Below are 26,495 nucleotides of genomic sequence, written 5' to 3' on the forward strand. Positions count from 1 at the left end.
TACGTAAGAATTATAGAATAAAAACCCACACTAACACAAATGGTGCAAAAATCGAAATTATACTATATCAAGATGAAAGTCACCTATGTGTGCAACCTTTAAATATTGTCCAATCACAATAAAAATTGACTGAAATGTTGTTTGTACCATTAAAACTCAGGGGCCGTGCAAAGTCACTTTAAAATCACAACTTCAGAAAAATGAAACACCCTAATATACACGTGAATTTTTAAAAACGATATACTTAATACCGAAATACTTAATACGGAACGGAACATGACTCTCTCCACTTTCGTTTATCCACTAACGTGTAAGCTCAGCTAAATAATAACGAAGCCCTACTCTGTCCTTGTATTGCACAAATCGTTGGTCGCCCCTAATCCCCGCTTGATCACTTGATCAATTTGCACTAAGCCGCGTCTATCTTACAAATGCTATATCTTAATCGCATTAGGATTTTTGTGAACGACTGTACCTATTATTACTTGTGTAGTATACTCAAAAGTATTGAGATGCTTTTATAATATATTTTTGGAATTATTTTTTCATTTTGATGATAGAAATTTTCTTTTTTAATTTTACTGTTACGCCGTATATTGTTTTTTATTTTAACGAGAGGTACATCGTTTTTCAGGATGCAAAAGTGTTCTGTTTGCTAGTAGAAGAGTTAAATTTTCACTACATTAACGTTTTGTCTTTTAATGCGCTTGACTTAAGTAAGTTATTAGAATTTGTTTGTCATAAGATAAGCCTATTTATCCATTATACAGGTGGTTATTGTTAAATAAAAATTGCTACATCGAATTGGTTTATCGTCAACGTAATTTTCTTTAAGTGGCTTTCCTTAAGCTAGACATTAAACGCCTTCAAATTCAACGTATTCTATTTAATCCAATTACCCAAACCCAATTATATCCTTATAACTATCAAATCTAAAACACATTAGATTCAAAAACATTTTGACACTACAAAAGGTATTTAACAAAATAGTGTTGTACGAGAATAAAAATAAATCATTCATAACACTCAACACTTCGAATCGATTCAAAAAACTACGTTCATTGAATCGATCACAATGAAAATCGCTATAACAAAAGCATCCGATGCGATTGTTCCGAGACATAAGAGGGATGCGATTGTTGTATCGTTAATGGAACATGTTTTTGAGTGACATTGTGAAGTGGGGTTGACAATGACAAAAAATTGGTTAGTATCGATTACGAGAAAGTTTTAGCTGTATCAGATTAGCTTATTGCGAAATATCAAATACATTTTCCGAGTAATTAACATTGATATAACAATTGTTTATTTTTCCATCCAAAAGAATATGTGCTAAGCACTCTTTTCTATTCACAACTAAGTAGGTAGTGTATCGCATAAAATTGTTTTAAATATGTCTAAATATGTATATTGCCTTAATAATATGTCCCCAATATTAATGTGTTATCATTAAATCATACGGAGTCAAAATATACAAAACCTAACGAAAGTCTGCCTATAAGTTTGAGAGCACTAAAAAAACATGTCAAAAGATATGTAGTTTATGAACAAATTAAACTTTATTAAAACATTAAAACTAGGCTCGTGTCAGCCCATGACTTGAACCAAACATTTAAAATGAAAATCGCCATAACAAAGCCGGCGCTTTGTGCAATAAAAATATAAATAAAGTGTAGAACAATCAGTCTTAAATGCATTGTTTTATAATCAAGTTGAATAGCGTTTTTATAGAGCGTTTAATGAATCGCAGTTGGATCGTTATTGAGATGTCTGATTCGAAAGAGTAATGTCTTGACAAGGGTTTATAATTTGTAATCATTATGTTAGCTGAGATAAAGCTTTAGACTAATTGGACGTTTGGGTGCTTTTTTCTTATTATTGGTTGATTTTACTTGTGTACTGTTTAGTTTGAATATTTTTTTTTTCATGACATGTTTTTGTTTTCTTGCGATTTACACTATGAAGATTATTTTACTACATGTATCATAACTAAAGCAGAACCCTTTGTTTTTTTTCACTATAACATAATTAATTTATTCACTACCACATTGCTCGCTTTAGCTAATAGTAAAAGGTACAAATAAAGAGTAACAAAAACATATCATAATTCTTAACTACCCAACGATATAGCAATTGCAAGTCAAATATGAAAAAAAAAATATAACGACTAACATTGCCAACGACAAACCACTTCACAACACGTAAGTATGAAAGTTTCTCGAACAAATAAAAGAAATTAGCGACATTTTATTATGTCCAAACATACTCTTAAGAGTTAAGAAACTATTGAAAATAAGTATTTACTATGAAAACATCATGTTTAATGAATAAACATTGAACTTAAGAAAGTTGCCGTTATGCAAGTGGTGAGAGTGAATAGTTGCGCGATAGTTGCGCGAGAGTTGTCAGATAGTTGCCCGATAGTAGCCAACTTCGTTCACTATTGACGCATAACGTGATTGATAATTTTTTTATTGATATATTATTTATGAATGGAGTGTAATTGACAGACACGAAAAATGCGTAATTATATATAATATTTTTTAGGCCTTTGTATTATGTTCTTCAAAATTAATAGACGTTTACGATTCTACGCTTTTCCATGTTTATGGAAACGTGGAAATACAGACCAACTCAAAAAAAAAACCTTTCACAGAAACTAATCAATTCTGCCCATAACTCAGTTGATACGATTATTTTTCCAATCCATTGAACGTGCATTTCAGCCATTCAGAGAAATAATATTATAAACAATCAACATAAAGAGTGAACACTTAAAACAGAAATATATTTTTATTAAACAATCTCCAATCATTAAATTCATCAAAACAAATTAATTCATCAAAACCAAACTAACTTTAGTTAAACTAGTATAGTTATAGTAACAGTTTTTTAGAAATAATTATTCACAGCACTAACATTTGCATAGTGCATTCCACACGCGATACGACCATCCCGCAACTTTACTAAAGCGGAAATCCATTAATGTTTTTAGAGGCTCACATCGCTCCTTGAATACAAAAGGGCCACAAATCGAAATCTATAAATTTTACAGGAGAGCCAAAACAAATTTTTGAAACTGATTTTTTATAACATTTCATATATTTATTTATTAAATATAAGATGTTAATATATCATTAAATGCGTATTTTTTAGCTCTATCTTTCTACAAAATAAACTTTGTAATAGCTGTTACCTATTAAGAGAAAAAAGCATACAAGTCCCTTTTGCATTCAAAATTTGAACCAATATTATGAGAAATATGTCAAAAATTAAACACAGTTTTACAAATAAAAATGGTTAATTGTACTTTTTTGGTAAAAAAACCGTATCAAAAAGTTTAATAATAATTACTAAGTAAAACCATAACTGAATAGACCAGGAAAACATTGTATTAAACAATCTAAATTAAAAAATCCTAACTTTTTATTAAGTAAGTAAAATTATTGAGATCAACTTTGTGCGTAACTTTCATTATTTACTAAAATTAAACATCAATCATTATCATTATTCAATGGGTAACGTGACGAGTAGACTGAGTGCAGCAGGAGTATTAAAGAAATAAGATATTAGAAAAAGATTTTCGAGTTTTATAAGCCTTTATATTTAGCATTCGTGGATTATTCCAAAGCTTTTGACAGCATTACTCATTCCGCCATAGAATCATCACTCCATCCAAGTCCTACTTAAAGATACTATGTAGAATCGAACCTTCATACATCAAACTCATCAAAGCAATAGACAACAATATCATTACAAATCCAAAGAAGCGTGAAACAGGGAGACCCGCTATCTCCCAAGTAATTTACCAGCACCCTCGGAGAAATTTTCGGGAGCCTGGCGGTGTTATGGCAATCAAAAGCATAGTTGTAAGTGGTAAACAGTTAACAAATCTTTGTTTTGCAGACGACATAGTCCTCTTCTGTTTTTCGGCATCGGAACTCGAATCAATGCTCAAAGATCTGAGCACGGCAAGCCTTCAGATTGGACTAAGTAAGAACCGTACAAAAACCCAGGTTATGACCAACAACACAAAACGTAGGGTCGAGGTAGACGGGCATGTCATAGACTATGTCGACGAGTACACTTGCTAGGGCCAGATAACCTCTTTTAACAACCGACGGGACAAAGAGTTGGACAAACGTGTCACAAGTGCCTGAAAGAGATCCTGGTCCAGGAAAGAGCTAATGAAGGGTAACCTTCCACTGTCACTGAAGCGAAAGCTCGTCGACATGTTTATACCTACTACCCGTCCTTACCTACGCTGCCTAAACATGGTCCATTACGGAAAACCAGAAAGAGCCAGAGAGCGATTGAGCGTAGTATATTATGCGTCAAAAGAAAAGATCACGTCCGAAATTCTATACTGCGCTCGCATAGCCGATGTAGAGGAGAAGACCGCCTGGCTGAAATGGAACTGAGCCGGCTACATTATCCACATGCATTCGGAAAGGTGGGCCCGCATATCTGCCAACTGGATGCCAGAGGATGGTCATAGCAGACGCGGGAGACTTAAATGGAGATGGCGGGAAGACCTAGACGCATTTAAAAGGACTGGTCGGATCTTGCCCCTGAAAGAGGAATTTGAAAGGAAAGGGTGCCTCTTGCCTTTGCCTGCATCAAAATGTATGATTTAATTTTAAAATTGTTACGAAAACTAAAACTATTATCATGCCATACGGTCATATTTCTGGCCTTCCCATTCTAGCACGCTAAAAATGTTTATTTATTCCACAATAATTAAATGCAAAAGGGACGTATTTCAAAATATGCTACTGTTATATTATAAAATATAACTATACTTAACTAATATTGGATTGCAAAAAGGACGTATTTCAAATATGGCAATTTTGTAGTACAAAATAAAAAATAACAAATACTAATGTTTGAATGCAAAAAGGACGTTTTCCAAAATATGGCAGTTTTGTATTGTAAAATATAATCACATTAACTCAAAATTTTGCACCCAACACAGACATATTTTGGATTGTGGCACTTTTTCATGCAACTGACGAGCATTTGCGTTGAATCTCCGGGCGCAACTCACAAAGTGGCTGTTTTGCACTGACATTACCTGTCAAAGTGAGCTAATGCAAAAAAGGCAGTAAGTCAGTGCAGCCATAATATAAGCAAAAATGATGGGGGTTTTTTTTTACTATAAAATATAGTCGGTTCAGGTGTCATTTTTGCAATAAAACGATTTTCATTTTTTTTTGAGTTGTGGCCCTATTGCATTGAAGGAGCGACATGTCTTCCTTATCAGGTATAAGGAAGCAATGTATGTTGTACATGTCAGTTTGGCTGTAAATGAGGTTCCGACGGTATACCATAGTGATGGGATTGGGAGCATCTGCATTAATTTGGAAACATACTGAAAGGCCTGTATTTTATAGGGAATCAATGAGGTATGTTCCAGGGAGCCGTTAGGTTTGAATATTCATGAAGGCCACTACAAATTTGGGAGCGAAAGAAAGTTAGTTAATCAAGTGATCTTCATTAAGTCGACAGTGGGTGGTATAACTGGGTTTCGTACTGTGCATAAGTAATTTTTATTTATAAATTGTGAAAGAAATCTTAAATATTTATGCTTACCTCACAAAAAAAAGTTTTGTTGTTGTTGATAACCAATCAGAGACACAGGGTCTAAAACTTTAAACTAAATTGTCTAATAATGTTTAAAAAGTAAAATAATGCCAATAAATATTACATATGCATTTTTAAGTGATAAAACATCCGCAACAAAAAAAACACAATCGGATTCCCTAAAATTTTTAATTTATTCGTCCACCAACTGTCCTCGTATGTTTCCATACGAAACGTTATCGGGCCTTATCTGGCTTACATACGCACCATGGAGCTTTGTTAATCGCCTCATCGCTTTGCTCCCCATAGATGCCAACGCTGATAATAACCTGAGGGTTTTATATCCGGATCCCGTACAAACAGATTAGGAGCAATTTGCCATGACCTAAAATAAGATAGCTCCTATAAAGGGTTTAGCGATGAATGGAATCGGTTTAGAATTTGATGGGGTTTGGAAGCCATGGCGTTTTGTTTATTTGGGATGCAATTTTATTGCTTTAATTCTGTTTGATAAGGAGTTTAATTACAAAATGTAATTTTCTATAAAAATAAATTACACCCTCTTGTACCACTGCTGGAAAAGTGCCTTACTAACAAGAAAAATATGTTGCGGCCTGAAATTTACCATTTTGGAAGATAACAAATTTCATTGCTTTAATAACTGGTTAAAAAATACAGATATTTTGAATATCTCTAAACTAACAGACTTAACACATCCTCTGGTTTTCGTCCAAGTGATCAATAAATACCAGAGTTCTTTTTTTATTTAGCAGAGACACACCTGTGAAGCTATTCCAAAAGACAACTAGCAACATCTTAACCTGCATAAATTAGATTCTCCAGTGACTGATTAATGACACGATCAATCAATAACAGTTACATTTTTACCCGACACTACAAAGTACCAATACAACAATACGCAAAATGAGCAGTGACATTCCAAATGTGTCACCAACAACGTCTTGTACTGAACCCAAAACTATTTTCAATCATACCAGAACCGAATGCCGGGCGTAACCGAAAATCTACCCTCATTACACAAACGTATTTCGTTCCGGGCATTATGCCAAACATTCCTGGATTGATTCAGATACAGGGCAGGTCGAGTTGAATGCATAATACATGTGACCTTATGATCATGGTCCCTGAATATGTGAACGGCTGGCGTGGCCTGAAGGGTTTTGACAGACTCCGCTGTATTATCCTCGCTACAATTCACATGGAAATTCTACCAGTATTTCTGTGCTCGGGTTGGAATAAAATATTCGTGTGTCGGTACTGCTGGAGTGACGCATTACCATATTCTTATTATTTGATGAGAAATTGTAATGCAACGGCTGCTACAGTAGAATATGCAGGAAGAAATTAAAGGTTTCGTTTCTCGTTCATGCTGTTTTATTAAACGAGTATTAATCTAGCTGGAAGCAATTTTAAATTTATGGAAGCATACTTGATGTAGCATCAAAAATGTAAGGGTGTTTCAAGCCAAGATCTGCAACGTTACGACTATGAATGTTGAAGGTACTGCAATTTCCTGTAAATGTTTTTAAAGAAAACTGGAAGATGGCGGAATTCTTAAACAGTTTTATATAATTAAGCCGGTATTTGAGATGCTTTATGGAGTTGAATAATTAAAATAATTAAGTTTCTTCCTTACTTTACTACCGTAATTACTTAATGTGGCTTATTTAAACACGTCAAATCTAAAATCGTAAAAAAATAAAATAGTATATTTGATACTACCAAAAAATCCTTTACCGTTACTCCCGTAAACAAAATATCCCGCATAGTTCAAAAAATAATAAATCGTTCTCCACACAGGTTGAAACTATTTAATCGTATTCCAGCTTTGATATTTTGCAGAACAAAAATCCAACTAGTGGAAAGCTTAGCGCTTGTTTGAAAATAGTTTCTGAACAAAAATTGTATAACAAGTTTCTGTTGCGAGAATAGTTGCATATGATAATGCATTTCTTTGCAGCGGCTCCGGATTGTTTTAGTTCGAGCATACTTGCTACAAAGGTTTAGATTCAAAGCAGAAATATTCTCGTGTGAATACATTTTTGCGATGTAATTTTTTATCCTGGGAAATATTTTCGTCGAGGTAATGTTGAAGTTTTTGTTTCATGTGTAAGAATTTTGGTATTTACGTGACGATAAGTTGAGCCATAATGAAACACGGGTAAAATATACAGGAATGAATTTGCAAAATTGCTGGCAAATTTAAGTTAGCTTCTATGCGTTTAAATATTTCTTTTATCAACCAAAAGTAAGTGCAACATGTTATCTGATGCAAATATGGCATATATTTCATTTTATAAAAACATGTTAAATATTTAAATGGCAAAAATTACTTCAAATCTCTAACGAGAGATCTAGAGATCCATCCTATAACATTATACAGAATCCCAACCCAGTATTATGATAGTTCTATTTCCAAAAGGTGCAATAAACGGCGCGTGCAATGGAATTTCTGAACCGAACGCAACTGGTTTCCGAACTGTTAATTTCTAATGCGGATAATGAGAACGGTTAAAGGTTAGATAGTGATTCTACGTGCACTTGGAACAAATGTTGGAGCCAATGTTCAGGCATAAAAGCTTTAACTAGTCGAGGGCGCGAATGCTAGTTTACTTTGGAGCAAACTTGGGGCCAATGTTTTGGTTTAAGGATTATGATTGGACTTCAGATCCGATGCTGGTTTACTTTGAGTTAATATAAGATTTTTTTTTAAGCTTAGCCATAATACCCACTTGAACAATACAATGAATGATGATAAAATGCTATGCAGAATGCTTCGTATCAATTAATACCTATCCTCAACAACTTATTTGACTACCCTTTCTGTAAAATTAATTTCACTAAACGCACTAATTTAATTAAACTAAACTAAACTCCCTGTAGAATTATTATCTAGATTTACTCCCTTAAAAGAAAACGTAAATGTCTCTTAATATTTTTTGCCAGTCCTTTATCAGGAAACTTGTTACCATTAAATATTTTATCAAACTAAGTAACATTATTATCACGTTAACAAGAAAATATAAATTTACATAAATAAAATTACTTCAAGGAAAGATTTCCGGGAAAAAATATTGTTAAACATGAGACGATATTCCTAGGTTTGATAAAAGTCAACGTCGCGTTGCCATCGAAAGTTAATGGCGTCATAAATGAATAGATTTCTGAGAATACTAAAACTTTTATTATATTAAAGAAAGTAAAAATCTTTATGGAGACATTGTATTTTTTTTTCTTCGATAAATATTGATCACCATTTGTTTTTGCTATAAAATAAGTTCATTCAAATTAAGTACTATTTTAAACATTTACTAAAGTTCCAGTATACAAGATGCCCCTAATTCTTTTAAAATGATCCAACAACATTGTAACAAAACAAAACGTGACTCGAAAATACATCCACTAAACCCAAGATCCAGAGATAACCATGTTTAGAAGCAAAAAAGAATCCACGTAGTTACTTTCACCGCAGCATCCAATCAACCAATTATAAAACTTCACAAAGAGGATTTAGCCCATTAGCTCATTGAAGGAAATTAACAATTGTGTCCAAATAAAGTTGTTGAGTAATTCCGTCATGTCAGTTATCGTTGGTCTGTGTAAGGAGGACGGGTTGATTGACTTATTTATTGGACGACGGCTAAATGATCGGGAATTAGCTTATATGATGGGCATGTAAGTATTATTATAGGATGTTTTATGTATATTATTTAAGTCTAACCATGTACTGTCAATAATAGGTCGTATTGTATACGTATTGTCTATGCCACAGTGTAAGATAGTATTCAGTTTTATCTATCAAAGCTAAGGAAATCCTTAGTTAATGAATGCTTTAGTTGTGACAGTAGATTAGTCATCATTTTAAAACAAAGCAATTGAATTTACTTGTGTTTTAAGAATCATTCTAGTGCAAAGCCGCTGGCAAAACCTAGACTAGAATATCGTAGAAGTAAATACAAACCTTTTAGCTATAAAAGACGCGGCATATCTATTCAGAATTGCAAAAACTTGTATTGCGCAAAATACATGATTCAATTTAGCCATTAAGATAAAAAAAGAAAACGACATTGCCACAAAAAACGAAATCCCACAAGCCTTACGTAAGTCGTATCACGCACAATCTATACAAAAATTAATTTCGCCCGAATACTAAAGGAAAAGGGAAAACATTTCGGAATAACAGATATAAAAATAATTTATCCCTTTGTAAGGAAGGAGCAATGAAAGTTGATACATATAAGGTAGCTGTTCGGGCCACCTGGCCTTTGATCGTGATCTGAAACCAAACAGCTACGGATTCTGTTTACAATAAAAAAGCTAAAGCAAATAAACGGCTTACTTATATTAATCGATGGCATTCGGATACAAAAGTTTGTTATTCAGAAGATGAAATACATAAAATGGTAGAAAAATAGCCCTGGACTGTCGGCAGTGAATGAAATGTGGTTTTATGATACGACTGAAGTTTTTAATACTCTTTTATGGCCCGATCGAATGGTTTATGCTGAAACGAAAATATAACGCTTTATGATGAAACTTAAAGGAAAAATATGAATCTTTAGTTATTATAGATCACCAATCGAAATTGCCAAGAATTATAAAAAAATGTTATTTAGGCTAGGTTAGAGTGTTATTTGGACAAATACAACTCATAATTTTTGCGTACTTTACTGCTCCATGTCTTTTCTAAGAATTATTTCGTTGTCTTACAGTAAAGTATTTGTCTAGTTCTCCGACATCGGAATAATTTATATCTTACGTCATATCAACTGGCTAATTATTCCCCGACCAAGTTTTTAGCAACAACAATAACTCACAATTGTCGTTCAAATTCCCCAAACTACCGAATCGTTCAAAACAAATGCCAAGTTCTAAGTTTTGTCCCGACTTGTTCAAGTCATTAAACTGTTAAATTGTCAACTCGCCCTCATTGTGGAAACTTGGGAGACTAACTACACCGGAATACTGTCAGCTGTAAGTTAACGAAGGAAAGTTTGCCAAGATAAGTGGGTCGTTACTTGTTATGAAACGACTGACATATCGATCCGCGGGAGTTATTCGTCAACAATAAATTTTGAGAGACGTATTTTCGATTTAATAGCCCCAGTTCGATGGATGATTAGAATGAAATTTTCCTAATGGTCTTTATGAGGTGGTTCGTACATTTGTTGCTAAGTTCGTATGTAAAGTACTGTGAGTCGAACGACAACAATTGCGTTATAAAACTTTAAAGGAAAATTACCTTACAGGAAACAGGAGTTTGTCTGATTCAACCATCTTGAGGATCTCTTTAATTTGCGAGTGGAATAGTTGCAGGAATTGTAGAGGATAATAAAGTCACGTGCCGAACTTGTCACCATTTAGCTAGCTAAAATGACGAAAGGCAAACTTACCTCAATAGAATGTCTACTCATAAATAAAGACACGGAAAGCTTATATATCAGGATTTATGTAAATGCATTAAAGCCGCATAAACATAGTGCAAAACCCATAAATAGCAAAACTGATTACAAAAGCACGTAAGCAGCTACTAGCCGGATTGAAAGATCACGATTCTGAAATACGTAATGAGGGTTCGCCGGCCCATTTCCTTAAGAAACAACTAAAGCTACATTTCTCACTGACTCATACATATTGAACTACATGATTTGCAGTTTTATTGTCCCCTGAATACGTTGTCAACGATAAAACCAAACAATTTATTTTGCATTAAGCACCCACGTCAGTTTCTTTGTTGTCGTATTAGTCATCGAGGAGTAAATAATCACTAGAGATACAACAAACAAAATCTCTGATAGCGAAGCTCGTTACTCGAGAAATCCTGCACTTTAGACAATGCTAGTTTGTTACACAGTTAAACGCAAAGGCGCCAAGGGAGGCACGTTAATCTGACAAGTAACAACACAACGCTCCGGCCACTGGCTGACTTAACGGCCCCTGTCACTCCGCCAAGTAACTTTCAATTAGGCCCTACCCCCGTATCGGAACCGCAACGATTCCATCACAGACGTGAGCCTCGTAATTCAACCTTTACATCGCTGCTTCACAAGTAGACTTACACAGAATTTGATAATGAACTTGGCAATGTATGTGATACAGTTGAGTAGTGGGAATTAGTAGGTTTGTTCTAGTGTAATCGTGGCTATTCTTAGCAATTAGACAAAGCAGAAATTAGCAAATGGCAACAGTACTGTGTGGGTGTTCAGTGGAATCTTGTTAAGGGTCGAGTGACTCAGTTTGTCGAGATTACAATGCCTAAGCGACTCGTCCTGGTTTTGTTGGGAAGAAGGTAATTTGATTACGAAATGCCGGTTCCAGTATTTGGACAATTTAGGTGGGTAATATTGTTATACCAATTTGCCTAATTGAGGGAACTTAGGCGATAAAAATATAACTTTTGGGTGAAAATAATTTTATCTGTTGAGTTGATGAAAGCTACTTTGATAAATGAAAAATAATACTCTGAATGCCTTCTACGAACTAAAACGAAACCAACGCGTTGCGTATTGAGAATTTTTTGAAATCAGTATTGTACAGTAAAATATAATTAAATAATATTGACACAGGTTAATACTGTCGAATGGAAGATGTGACAAAAAAAATATATAAATACACATAAAAATAAAGTTTTATGGTGTACTATCAAAATTATTAAAATTTAAATATTATTCGAAACTGAATTTTGCAAGCTACTTGGTTGAATTCCACCCAATAATGAACACAAAAAAATTGACACTGATACACACAAAAAAAAAAATCATCTCCAATATTTGAGTAACATCAAACACTTTTCTAAGAAAGTAATCACTTTGAACAGAATCGAGTGGAGATCAAATAATCGTCTTTGACCAGAATCAATATTTAACTTTGAAATGGTACGTTTGAGGACGATGTGCCATCGATGTGATTTGAATAAACATAGGTCCTGTTACCGGGAATGTTTGATTCCTATCAATAAAATTTAAATCTACATGATTTGATTGTTGATATCTACGAGTATCTACGTTTTGTCTATTTTGAATTGCTAAGATCGTGCAAATAGCGGTACCGTTTACTTAGTTCCTGGGTACTAATGTGCGAAATAGACTATAGAATAAATGAGTAAGTTATTCGCAGCTTTTAACTGTTATTGAATGTTTACTACGTAATCTAATACTGAGCAAAATTAATCTTTAATTCTTGACGTTTTGGTGACTATGTTACTGTAAAAGCCCGAACTGTGGTAAATCCTAAGATTGGTAAAAGTCCGAACAAGCCGGAGTTTATAACTATGTCACGGTATAATATTTTGGGCAAAGCGACATGGGTAGGTTAGGTTAGAAGGCTGAGGCCCACCTTAGCCTTCGTTGTTATTTTTTTTTAAATCACCCAGCAGGAGGAGCCCGGAGGGGCTCCGGCGACATCTCGACATCATCAATTGAATAGAGGTTAAAGTTCGAAATGAAAGAATTGTTCGGACTTTTACCATTGAGAGTTGGTAAATCTTAGGTTATACCGGAAAATCTTAGGATTTACCACAATTCGGGCTTTTACAGTAACAACTATAACACTGACCGTTATTGCTCTCTTTAGAAAAGATCAAGCTTTTAAAATTAAAACATCACTCGACATCGAACTGTAGACTAAAAAACATAAAAAATTAAATAAATAAAAAAAAATGTAGCTATACCAACAATGTTGAATAGTAAAACTATTTATAATAAAACCTTTCCTTCTTCAATCATTGTCGACATAAATCACAGCAATAACCGTAATAATGCAAATTTATCTGCAGACCGATCACATAATTAGCGAAGACGTAAACCAACTAGAATTAATTGTAAGTTATTGACTCAAACATTAACACCTCTGTACGATTGTAAGTCTGTATAAATTATGAGATGTAGCGCGCAATGTTGACTTTTGTGCAACTCTTTTCAAATCTATGGATATGTATGGAGATTCGCTATACGACGCGACAATTGGGTGATCCTAATGACATATCCATGGGCATGATACGAATGACAAAACGGTCAGAGTGGCCAAAGTCAGGTACGCACAAACTCTAAGGCTGGAAACATGTTTTTGATATCAAATAATAGAAAATGGTAAACAAAACAATAAGAGTCAATTTGCGACTACGGCTAGTATAATAATTATGCAACGTAAAAGCAGCTATTAATGTAACAGTAATCAAATTTCAACAAGCGAAAAAAGAAATTTTAGTAATAGGTATTGTTATGACTCAGCGTACTTAATAATTTTCATTGGGTGGTTGCAAAAGCCATTAAGTATTTTATGCACAATACGTATATAAATTGCAAATACTGAATTTTAGTGCACATTAAATGTCATGAAAACCGTATAACAGACAAATAATAGACGCTTATCAGATTACTATCAAATTATTTTTGTATTAACTTTTAAACTTTCGCGATGCATGTTTGTGCTCGCGTTAATTTCCGTATCCTATTTTATATTATTTCTGAAATAAATAATATGAAATATATAATTTTTCCATAGGAAATGCTACGATCATAATATCATCTGTCTTTAATGAGTATTAAAAGAAATGAATACAAAAGTAGGCCACATTGAATCATAATGAACAAACACGCAATAAAGTGATTGAACTCTGAAACAAACAAGATAAAAAAGATCCTTTTGACCACAACAGTACTTACACATTACTAACGCAAATAAGAACACCATTCACTCAATGACCGACCATTTATTGCGAATATGAATAATAAGAATGAACGATCGATTGTATGACACTTTCTTCACGAGTTACACCACTGTCCAAAATACACAGTTATTATACATAATTATAATCATCGCTTTTTTCAGGTAGACAAATATAAAAGAAAATACAAGATACTTACGAAAATTAAAAAATCTTCTGTCGGAAAAAGTGAAAAACAAAGATTTTTACTGACTTAAAAAAAAGGTTCTATGATCAATGTACATATTTACTACATATTATTATGTACTTAGGTAACCGATAAATAAAATTTGGAACCAAGTTGTCACAGATGAACTTACACCTTAAATGAGATGAGATGATGAGACCTTAAATTTTATACGAATGGGCATAAAAAAACCCTGAAAAAGAAACATCAAACTCTTTTCTAGAATCTATCTATAATCTATATATAACGTTAAAATGGTACGTTAGTAAAAAACTATTAGATCAAATAATCGTCTTTTACTCAATATTTAACATAAATGGTACGTTACTAAAGAACACCATTCACATAACGACCGACCATTAATTGCGAATACCAAGATAAGAATGAACAAGTGCTTGTATGACACTTTCTTCCCGATAGTGAAGTCAAATGTCAAAATGTTTATAGATAAAGGTGCAATATGTTTGTCCGGTGTTTCAACGTAAGTAAAAGATAAATGAGGGAAAATTGATAGTAATTTGTTTTGTTATTTGAATTGTGGGATTTGTTAAGTGATTGTCGAGAGGTTGACTAAGTATATATGTTATATTGTGCCTAGGTTTAATTTGCTTGACTGAGAAAGTCTGGTATGCATTAATAGCCTCTATGAATAAGCTTTAGCTCTTATTTGTATTATAATAGTTTTATATGTCTAAACGTGAGAAAAATACAATAGATTTATGAAAATAAGGAATGGAGATGTGTGGTTTTTGAAGAATAGATAATTGTTTATAAATCAACAATTTTACATCGTTAACGTAAAATACTTGTAATGTTATTAGGTCTCTACTACAATGGCAGTAAATCAAGAAGCTATAGAAATCTATGCTTAGCTTGACAGACTGTGATAAAGATAGACAAAATACTTAAAATATTTTTTTTATATAAAAAACACAAACAATACCGTTTAACCAGAAAATATCTTATATGTTGTGGTTTCTAGTATTATGCAATCATAATAATAATATATTATGTAAAATAACTAAAGTCAAAAAACGTAGTGAAAATATTCTTCCTTTAGAATTATCGAACTTAGCAAACATCCACTAACAAAGAGACAGAATATTCGTATTCAAAAATTAAAAGGTTCAGTTACAATTTTGTCCGTAGATGAATAGCTCTCCCCATCCCAGAGGGACCTAATATCGTCATTAGCGAACTGTGGGTGTACGATAGTGCTCCTCTCCTCAGGGACCAGGGGAATACAGGCGTAACAGCTTTTATAACTGTGTATAAATAGGGCCCTTCTATATGAAGGAATAATCCGTTTTGTTATATTGATCTGGTGTACAAAAATATAGAGATAATGCTGTTGTATTATGTATGGAACGTTTGTACGGAGGTTAAGGTCAACTCATCACTCGTGTTTTTAGTATTATATTTATGATGGAACGATAATAAGTAAAGTAGTATATGAACTTGTTTAGATTATTAGTTGAATTATGCAAGATTTAAATTATGCTTTTGTAAAAAAAATGGAAACAAAACGATAATTAGCACCTTGTTTAGATACATCTTACAAACTAGTAATTATAACTTTAGCTGTACAAAACACAAAGTGCTAATATTTCACTATCCCGAATCCACCGTAATAGCGATTTATATTTTGAGATTATTATTGAATATCATTGTTAAAATTCTATTGTTTCACAGCACGTTTTAATTTATACCTTTGACCTCACAAACTTTGACCTTCTACCATCTATCACGAAACATACACCATGTCCGTTACAACGCAACGGAAACAATATTTTCTAAACCAAATTACAAAGTTAAATCAATGTGGAACATAATAATTTACTTACAAGGAATAATTCCATGAAATTAAACCTTAAATCTATGAATATGGAAACTGCAATAAATCTAAAGTAATACATATTCAACATGTTTAACCAAAACACTAAATTTTGGAATAAAATAAAATGTTTGTTTTACTCCATTTGACTATTCGAAACGTTAATTTTAGTACGAGAATTCATTAAGTCATGCTTCGACACATTTCAAAGTTATTTTGTTTCTAAGAACGTTCTGCTTACAATAGTTATAAATCCACTATGTTTATTTCTATTACCAGTATAATTTGAGCTTCCTCTTTCTACATTTGTTCTGCTTTACGGTGTTTCGTTGGTTCGTTGTAAGGTCTTACTTCATTGGTCATGGTGATCGCTTCAATGGTTTTATATATTGTTGGTTTGTTATGCATAGTTATTTCCCTCACGTAGGTATATCGGAAAGGGCGTCGAACTTATATTGTTATTAGTACTGATATGGCAGTCTTTATAATAGTTGAGCTATTTACATGATCTCATTTGCAAGTATGTTACTTGAGTCATGAATGAATCATGTCGTTGACAGTGTTTTATGTTCTAATCGTTTCAAAGAAGCTGTTCTTTTTCGGGCTTTGATTTGTTTATTTTTAATTCTGTGCGCTGTCCAAATTTTTCAGGGTAATAAAATTCGTATTACTGTTTCTCGGAATTCTTATTTTTGGTAGAGTTGAAGAGTTTTGTACGTGACCTTTGTTAGTTGAGAAACATTCGAGTTCAAGGTCAAACGGCTGAATAGTCAATGATTGAATTCCGATTTTGTGTGACAAAATTGTTTCTTTTGTGCTAAATAAATAGATCGATAACTAACAATAAAACCATAGTTTAAATTTAATAGTCTACTCTAAACCTAGTTTCCATGTAAATTGTATTTATTTCTTTCAATATTTTATTGTAAAAAAATAATTTAAAGTTCGCTGAAAGCAGACATTCCAATATTCAGCAATTATTCAGTGCTAGAATATTCAAAATCAAATACCTCCAAATCTATAGGAATCGTGTACAAAATACCCAGATGCTTCGGAATATTCATCAATAAACCATTGCCGATACGTCTAAATCTCTTCAAATCGAAACTTGTCAGGCCGAACTAAATTGAGCAAAGCTTTAGGGAATATTCTGTTGGTGAGAAATTAGGTTTCAATGTCTGGAAGAATTCTAATAAGAATATCGTTCACATCTGTATTTGTCAATTGGCTCGCCTCTTTTACCGAAAAATGTAGGCGAGCCATGTATGGCGTATATACACATTTATCATTTATCAGACTAACACTTAGTCTCAAGTAATTGAGGGCGAGCCTATAGTATACCCGGGACATTACCAAACTCCGGGCTGCTTTTGGTAAATTAAAAAAGGTCAATAGCACTTGTTTTGATCCGAGACTTCGAAATCAGTAGGTCTATAAATTAAATTACCAACCATGCTTTCGAGGCAGACTACATTTATACACAAATATAAGCAAATAGTATTCACATTACGGAAGTACAGATGAAAATAGCACAACTTAGTTGCAGTTGAGTTCATTAAATTTCTATCGTCCATTGACCATAAATTGTAAGTTACTTATGAATGCTCTCGTCTCGACAAGCAGACACATATTGGCAATACAAGCAACAAGTTCAATTATAAATTAGATTCAGTAGAACACAATTTACTAATAAACATCATAGAAAGCGGCATCTCTGAATGGTCTATTCATTGAATGAATGCAGTCATTAATAATCTTTTCTGTTTCAATATATTCTGTTCCCGTATATCCATTTGTTAATTTGACGTGTCTGAAATTAGAATCATGATTGCTTCGATTAGTTTTATATGTTTTGCCAACATTTTGGTGGGTTTGATTGAATGCATTTTGCCTGGGTTTGATTAAATGCTTTTTCGACAGATTCGGCAAAATTTTTACAGTTTGTAAAACTTTGCAACTAACATTAATCATTTTAAACTAACGGCGTTCTGTTTTTGTCTAGTTTATAGTTTATTTAATAAAAACATTTTACAATTTTTACACGCAAACACTCTTCTTGAATCACTATTTATTAGGAAGACTAATTAGAATGAATTCCTAGTTATAAAAATCTAAGCATAAGGACAGATAGCGAAAAGCGACTTTGTTTTATAGTATTTGTAGTAATTTTGGAATTCATATACTCGTATTCAATAGTAATCGAACTGTTACATCAAGTCAAAAATCAAATAATCTAAATTATAATTCCACAATTAAATGACAGAAGAAAATATTTACGAACTGTAATACTCAACAACTAGAGCAGGATCTTTCCCACACAAAAAACACAATAAATCTTTCCCATTCTATAATTAGTAGCGTTAATGTTAATTACCACCATGGGAAGCTTCTAACATACTATATTGATCGGAGTTCGACGGCTCACTGCTATGTGGCATGCATATGAAGTGCCTTTTTCTAAAGCTTTTGTTTCAAGCATTTTGTGATCGCTGATAGATATTGTATTGACTTTTAGATGTTTTTTTCTTGGTGTTAAAGTGATTTGCATTGTGTGGAGGCTTGAAGAATATCAAGTAAGTTTTTGCTGAATAAAGAATTTTATAGATGGCGTTCCATTTTATTGGTTTTTGTTGAAGTCGTATTGGTTACATGTTTATGCTATGAGCAGTTTACAAAGCGTGTCATTCTGTTTAAAATTTATAAAAATATTAGTATGGGTAGCTTGTCTCAAGCAATAAAAAATGTATAAACCTCAAAGTAGTATTTTATACAAAATGCAATAAAACATGCAACTTATATGTACTCTCACACTATTATTTTCTGGAGTTACTCATATTTTCCTTGATTTTACAACAAAGGTTTGTCACTAATGTATAAATTTATCCCTATACGAAGTTATTTATTGCGTCATCCAATAGGAAACTTTACTGTTTAAAAATGTTATATCGAATCTTCAATATTCATGTACTGAAAGTCTTACCACGAACTTGGACCCAAACATCTATCTCTGGGCTATGTGTCAAAGACTGCTGAAGCACTCAAGTTTTAATAGACATAATCAGAGATTAACATCAACATGGATCTTAAATAACTAAAAAAATACACAAAGTATATTCAATGTATCATTAAAATAACATAATATTATCGATCGTATAACACAGCAACACTGTTTTGTTACTGCTCCAAAATCTATTACAAAAAAAATTAAAGCACGTTATAATCAAGAGTATCTTCACGCTGTACACATATAGGTCTGTAACAAATTAACACATACGCCATCGCCCTTCAAACACAATGCTTCATTGTTCTAACTATGGTAATTTGTTTGCTCAGACCTCCGACTTTCGGGGTCGTAAAATGGAGATCACGAATTGGAGCGGCCTTTTTTGCTGGCTAGTTTTTGTTGAAGGTAGTGGCTAAATGTTTAGGGATAGTTAGTATCTGTTGGTTAGTTTTTCTAGGTTTATTGTGGGTATTCTTCTTTCTTGTGGTATTTTTCGTTAGTGGTAACTAATCTTCGTTCTTTGTAGCATCTTTAGAATCCTTAAGTCATTCAATTAATTTGGACTCTTCCTTTTAAAATTATAAATTTTTTATCAAATACAAAACTCAACGACATCGGTATGCGATAGCATTTTTTCAAAAGTTTTTAATATCAAGCTGTTTCATATCTACATTTAAAATGTATTGAAATAGTGTTTAATTCTATTCGTTCATATCAGAGTTTTAATGTCAAATCACAGATTTTTAAAATCTTTTGGATAGATCTCTTGTAACACAGAAAGCAGAATTATGGCAGGAATATTTTAAGGGTACAGTTAACTTACGAACAATAAATTACGAAAATAGATATTCCATCCCAAATAGCCAGACGACTCAACATTAGCAATACCGAACCAGAAATACAACGACAGTAAAATCAGATCGATAGCTCGTTAGCGACGTTTAACAACTAATTCTTCTAAAACTTTCTCTAGCGAAGTATTGAGCCATTCGTTAGAACTTCTCTACAACGCAATGGTTAATTGTCAGAATTCTAAACTCCCCACTAATGAACGGAGGAAATTAATTTTAACTCGTTCCGAGTTGTCGAAGTGGTTGGGACGCTTCGTAACAGATTTGAAAATAATCGATGGTGGAAATGTTGAATTAATTATATTATTGGTGTATAAGATCTTTTAATAAATTCTGAATGAATTATTGATATAAATTATTTGGTAAGTGAAATTGGATATGACAACTTTGTTTTACTACTGTAGTGTTATTGCACTTGGTTTAATCTTATCGTCTTCGTGTCGAGTATTTGTCTTTATAAAACTAATTGCTTTATAGTAACGTTAAAAGAGCTAATCAATTTGATTGTAGTTTTCTGGTACTCTCTTTAGTCTAGAATGCACCATGTCTGACTCATCATGAAACTGTTCTAAATTAACGGTCAAAAACTATTAATATTGTTTTGATTAATTTTGTATGCTTGGAAAATTACCACAAGTTAGTATATGTATATAGTTAAGCAATACAACAAAATAAAGAAACTCAATAAGCGTACTTATGCTCTAAAAGATATACCATTCATATACTAGCGATGACATAAACCTCTCCACCGCGCATTAATATAGACACATTACACAATCTTGCGATGAGTCTATAAGTCATACAAATGCAGTACAGTAGCCTCTTTGTACTTCGTCATTCTGTTACCACGTTAAAGATATATTACTTAGTAAGCACGTGGTTCACCTCAATATTTCAACTAGATAGGATTTGAACTGGCGACCTTTTGATCGTCAGTCTGCGCCTTCCCGTGGGGCTATTGTCGCTTTCGAATGTGATAGCCGTCTCGGTACATGTTTATGGTTTTAAGCTTTTTTTCTTTTCAGTAATCTTATTAAAAAAGATTGCGCCCATATTTGATGTTAAAGAGTTTTACAACAAAATTATTCTAGGATCTTCGAGTTTGTTTCTCGTTAAGATTCAATAATGAAATATGAAATTATTGTATAAATAATGAAGATTCCTCTCATTACATAAAATATACGAGTAGAAATTTTAATCACTGTATACAAAGTTTTAAGTTTCAACCAAACATATTGGTATTAATCTCAACCTACATTTAAAACGTAATTTCAAAACAATCCACTCATAAAAATCATCTTAAATCATGATTTTACGTTAATTCTAATAACATCGTATCAGTAGAGCGGTAGTGCCGTAGGCTTGTAATCCATTTGTGTGTAACACCCACGGTTCAGGAAGTCTCAGTGTAGGAGCTAAGCTCTAAATATACGATTTGTAAGCTCTTTGGTGAACATAAAATTATGAACAATAATAGTTATTTGGATTTGTGTTGATGTTGTTTATTTTGTGGAAAGTATGTCAATTGTTATTACTCATTCTAATGATTTACATAAAGATAACTGCAGCTCAAAGAGCGGTTTGAGGACTTAAAGTACTACAAAATTTAGCGTAGAACTGTTTCCTTGCTATTAATAGGTGAACTTCATTCAAGCCAAATTCAACTTAGTGCCAAATTCAAGCCACCCAAAAGGTAAATGATATGGGTCTAAATGTCTGTTGTCCTGTTAACAAAAACTTGGACGGACTTACAACGTGCTCCATAAACCATGAAGATGCTCAGTTCGAATACAAGTAAGTGTCTATCCATCTATTGAATGTTCGCGAGGAAAGCTATATATTGAGTACTACCCATGATTAATTAGCAAAGCTTACCTTTTCTTATTGGTAACTCTAATAAATTAAAAAGAAAATCGAATCTACAGCACCTATAGCCATGTTGTTGTAATCGTAGCAATCAAGGTGACTATTGCGCCATACATGTTGTCGACATAAAGATTTATTTCCAACTTTTACACGAATACTTACAACAAATTGAAATAAATTACTTTAACTGATTTTATCGCATTTTATTTATAGTGCTACTGAAAGTTAAGTGTGTGGAGTGGAGTAAATCAGAGTATATTTATAAGAAAACCGTTTTGTAAAAATATACACCATTTATCAATTAGATTTGGCCAGTTTGATGGACTAAGTACTAGTCATTTTCTATAAGTAACCGATCTTCGAAACGAAAACTACCGGATATGTCTTACAATAGTTTATTGGAAAAGACCTCTTCTAGAATATTAAATTGTTGTTAAATTGTTGAAACTAAGTCGTCGAACGTGCAATCTATAATCAAGAAATCATTCATTATTTATTTCAAAATTGAACATACTTGTATGTTTTTAACTATATGACACCGTACACAAACAATTTCAATTCATCCCGCGTTTTCTGGAATAAAACTATATTATAGACAAATTATCAAGTTTCAAACTAGATACAGAATACTTCCATCACTACGGGTACCTATTCAAAGCTAAGTACAAAATATAAACATACATTAGTACAACTAAGTACATGCAAAAAGCCATTAACAAGTGTGAATAACCACGTACATCTGCGTCCTAATAATTTTATAATTCATCTTGTTTATCAGAATATAACCGTTGATTTATGTTCGCTGTAAATTTTATTACTTCTAGATATTTACCTACTTACTCTGACCCACTAGTGTCGCAACTTTGTATAGATAAACACATCATTTTGATTCATTAGTTGACTTTTATTGTTATTTCGAATCGATTTCCGGGTAATTTTATGTTCATTTAAAAAGGGAAATACAGAAAACCTCAGCATCATTAATATCATCAATATCTCTATATTTAAATGTGTATTGCGCGAACTTTACAACGAACACGGCAAGTAGACTAAATTACACAAACGAATTTTTGAGAACTTAATCGACGATATCTTTGTATAAGTCAATCATCTCCTAAAAAAGTTGGAGTCGGCTTCTAGTCTCATTGGATGAAGTTAAGTACCAGTATTTTACGGCTAGAGCAGTATAAGCCTCGTATCATATTAAAATGCTTTATAATTTAAAGAACGATTATCACTCAAAAAAGTATTTTGAGGCTATTAACAAAAGCTTTGAAAATTCCTTACAAAATAAAACAACTTGCAAACTTATTCTAAAAGTCATTGAACAATTTCATACACGTATTCATACATCATGTATGTACCCATACATGTACGAACCATACAAAATGAGCAATTAATCTTTGAGCATACATCGAAACACAATGGCGTATGACTTGCAAATTTATGAAAGAATTTATACTATAGATAGTAATTAGTGGTGCTTGTAAAAAATGTTTAGGAACGGAGTATTATAAAAAGCTTTCATGCAAACTTTTGTGCTTTATTTATTTAGTTTTTATCATAGATCATGAGTTCTTGGGTTGGTTCCCGGGTCGCTCAAACTACTATGGTCATCTTTATATTTGTATTTAAATATTTCTAAATAGTAGCCCGGAGTTTAGACAAGAGTCCGTTGTAAGGCAATAGGCTCACCCTCTATGACATGTGACTAATACTGTTAAAAGCAAAACGTGGGTGTATTTTAAACCTCTCTGCCTATACCTTCGGGTATAACAGGCATGATATTATTTAAATATGTAAATTTTGGCACTTACTAAAAAAATATGCTTTGTTAAAATTTTGTTTGTCTATTTTATTGTTTGAAGTTCAAAAACAATTATGCTATTAATTACCAAAGGCGGTTAAGTATAAAAAATATTGATTATTATCTATATTCAGATTAGTTTTGATCTGTTCCGACAACTGAAGGGCTTTGTATTACTGGGAGATTCTTTAATTGCTATCAAACACAGTATAAAGAACAAAAAGCCTTTTGGCATGAAATAAAAACTCTATACGCGATTTAGTAACATTTACAAATTTACATATTGTTAGTCATAATAAACATAACCTCCTAGTCCCTAACATGTATCTAGCCAGCATGGTGGACTCAAGGCCTAACCCTTTCCTTTATCTGCAATGAGACCCTTACTGAGATTAATAATTAACGTAAAATATTTAACAAAATTGCTCCTCTTTATGCAGAGCTCATTATTTTTACAAACTATTCATCAATTGAACTTGAATTTAATACTTAACTACGCTTATTATAATCTTGTAAAACATAATGTATATGCCTTAATATATGAAATGCAAATCTGCGTGCAAATGAAAGATTAAAGTTTAAGCACTTCCTGCACGTGCCACTCCATATCTATTAAATCTCATCACGTTTTAAGCTCTGTTATAGAGCAGGTTCGATTCCCGCTTAGATTATTATAATGAGTACCGCTTTGGTAGTGACAGTTGAAAAATGTTTTTCAAATTATGCAGAAATAATTATGCAATAGGATATGGGAATTAATTAACGCACTTTAATTCCCGTATTCTATCAGGAATATGATAAATGTGCAACGCCAATGTTTAAAAGTTATGATACTCAGTTAGAATATTTTTTCTAGAAACTACCAAACTAACTATTCGCATGAAATCCAGCCGAAAGATTGTCTTAAAAGTTACATAAATGTTTCCACAATAGCATTCTAATATGACACGTAGTTTTGCGCAAAACGACCTCACTAATACACAAATTTACTATCAACGAAAACATCGACCGTTCTCATTTTTCTAACCTTAATACATCCTATTTTAAAAACGAAGAACAACCTTTTTCTAACTTCCTAACCTAAAATATCCATGTCAAATCCTCAAAAGGATACTGGCCTGTCATAAACTCCCATACATTAAAGCCTAAGATAAAAATGTTCAAAACAAACTTATCCTTTAAAAACAATACAACAACAGGCGCCATTAACTAAAAAAGAACAAAAACAACTCACCACCGTTCACTAATCCTCAATTTCAAAAAAGAACACAACACTACACTGTATTAAACTTTTTTTGACACTGACACTAAGGAATAAAAAATGTTTATCGTGAGTTCGGAGTTTAGAGCAAAAAGTTGGATCGTGCGGGCTCGACCGACTGAAGCCTGGCTACAACTGGCGAGTCGACTAGTTGAAGAAGGATTTCATTGTGGACACAGGGACTCTGTGTTTGACACTGTGTTTCGAGCTTGAGTGTATTAATTGTTGATGGGCTGGAACGTAGATGAGAAATGTCATATGTTTCTTTTTGTTTGATTTGTATGCAAGTTAACTTTTGCGTATAAGTTTATTTTTATTCGCAACAATCAACTCTTGTATTATTTTTCTGATTCAATTATGAAAACTCTCTTTGATTTTTACTGTCAGACAATAACAGCGAAAAGGATTCTTCTTTTTCGAATTGAAATAAAAACATGGTCAAAAATAATATTTTTAATGACCAACTAAACTTTAAATCGAAATATTATTAAGTATAAGCATTTATAGCCCAGTCATTAAATTAACTTAAAACAAAAATCATTCTATCTAACACACATAAATAGCTCACATTAAAATTACAACTCTTTTTTTCTACACAGTGTCACAATACCTGGAACAAATACTAAGAATTTAAACTTAAATTTCCAACACAGTGTCGCTAGTTGGAATACAGAGTGTTCAATGTTTTTACCGGCGTTTGGCGCGTGCGCGGTACATGCTTTGATTTGAACCAAACTTCAGTACTGTTATTTCAAAGAAAGGTTGTAATGTTTATGTTTTAAGGCCCCCATTCAACTAATTTGGGTTCTTTAGGTGTTTGAAGTAAAGGTTTGTGTAGAGTGAACTTTAACTAGTATGGTAGGATAAAGTAAATTATAAAGACAGCGTTCGTTTGTAAAAAAAAATTGTCAACTTTCAGATTTTACTAGACTGTAATATAATGTTTTCATTTAGCTTAATTTTGTGACAAGGGTTTAATAACTTTATCTCTCACAAACTTTCGTTAATATTGAGATACAATTGTGTGTAAAGTTTAATTTAAGACCAAATTTTCTTAAATTAAATTAAAAAAATACTCTAAAATTATAATAATAGATATTCTAACACGAAACAAATCACCTGACGAACAACCGGACATAACGACGACTCACTTCAAACAAACACCCAGACGGCTCCTAAACAAATCGCAGTCAAATGAAGTACTCCAAAACTAGGTACATTTTCAAGTGTCTTGTACACTTTAGCGTACAACTAAATCTGGACAGTATTTCACGGAACCCAGACGTTTGTACCGCGACTATAAATACGGCTAGCAAAATGTAAGAACTGAATAAAACTAATAGTTGGCGGTTGAAAATTGTTCGGCTTCGTATTCAG

At 32.7% G+C, this 26,495-nt stretch overlaps 1 protein-coding gene across 1 annotated transcript in view; it reads right to left on the reverse strand.

Moving 5' to 3' along the window:
- LOC142973212 (netrin receptor UNC5C-like) overlaps window positions 1-25,240 on the reverse strand; it is a 146,398-nt gene extending 121,158 nt beyond the window's left edge. The window contains exon 1 of the mRNA XM_076114842.1: window positions 25,092-25,240. The gene's annotated coding sequence lies outside the window, so the exon portion shown is untranslated. The remainder of the gene's footprint in view (window positions 1-25,091) is intronic.
- Window positions 25,241-26,495: the final 1,255 nt, after the last annotated feature.

The sequence above is a fragment of the Anticarsia gemmatalis genome, chromosome 5 (assembly GCF_050436995.1).
Source record: "Anticarsia gemmatalis isolate Benzon Research Colony breed Stoneville strain chromosome 5, ilAntGemm2 primary, whole genome shotgun sequence".
NCBI classification, from domain to species: Eukaryota; Metazoa; Arthropoda; class Insecta; order Lepidoptera; family Erebidae; genus Anticarsia; species Anticarsia gemmatalis.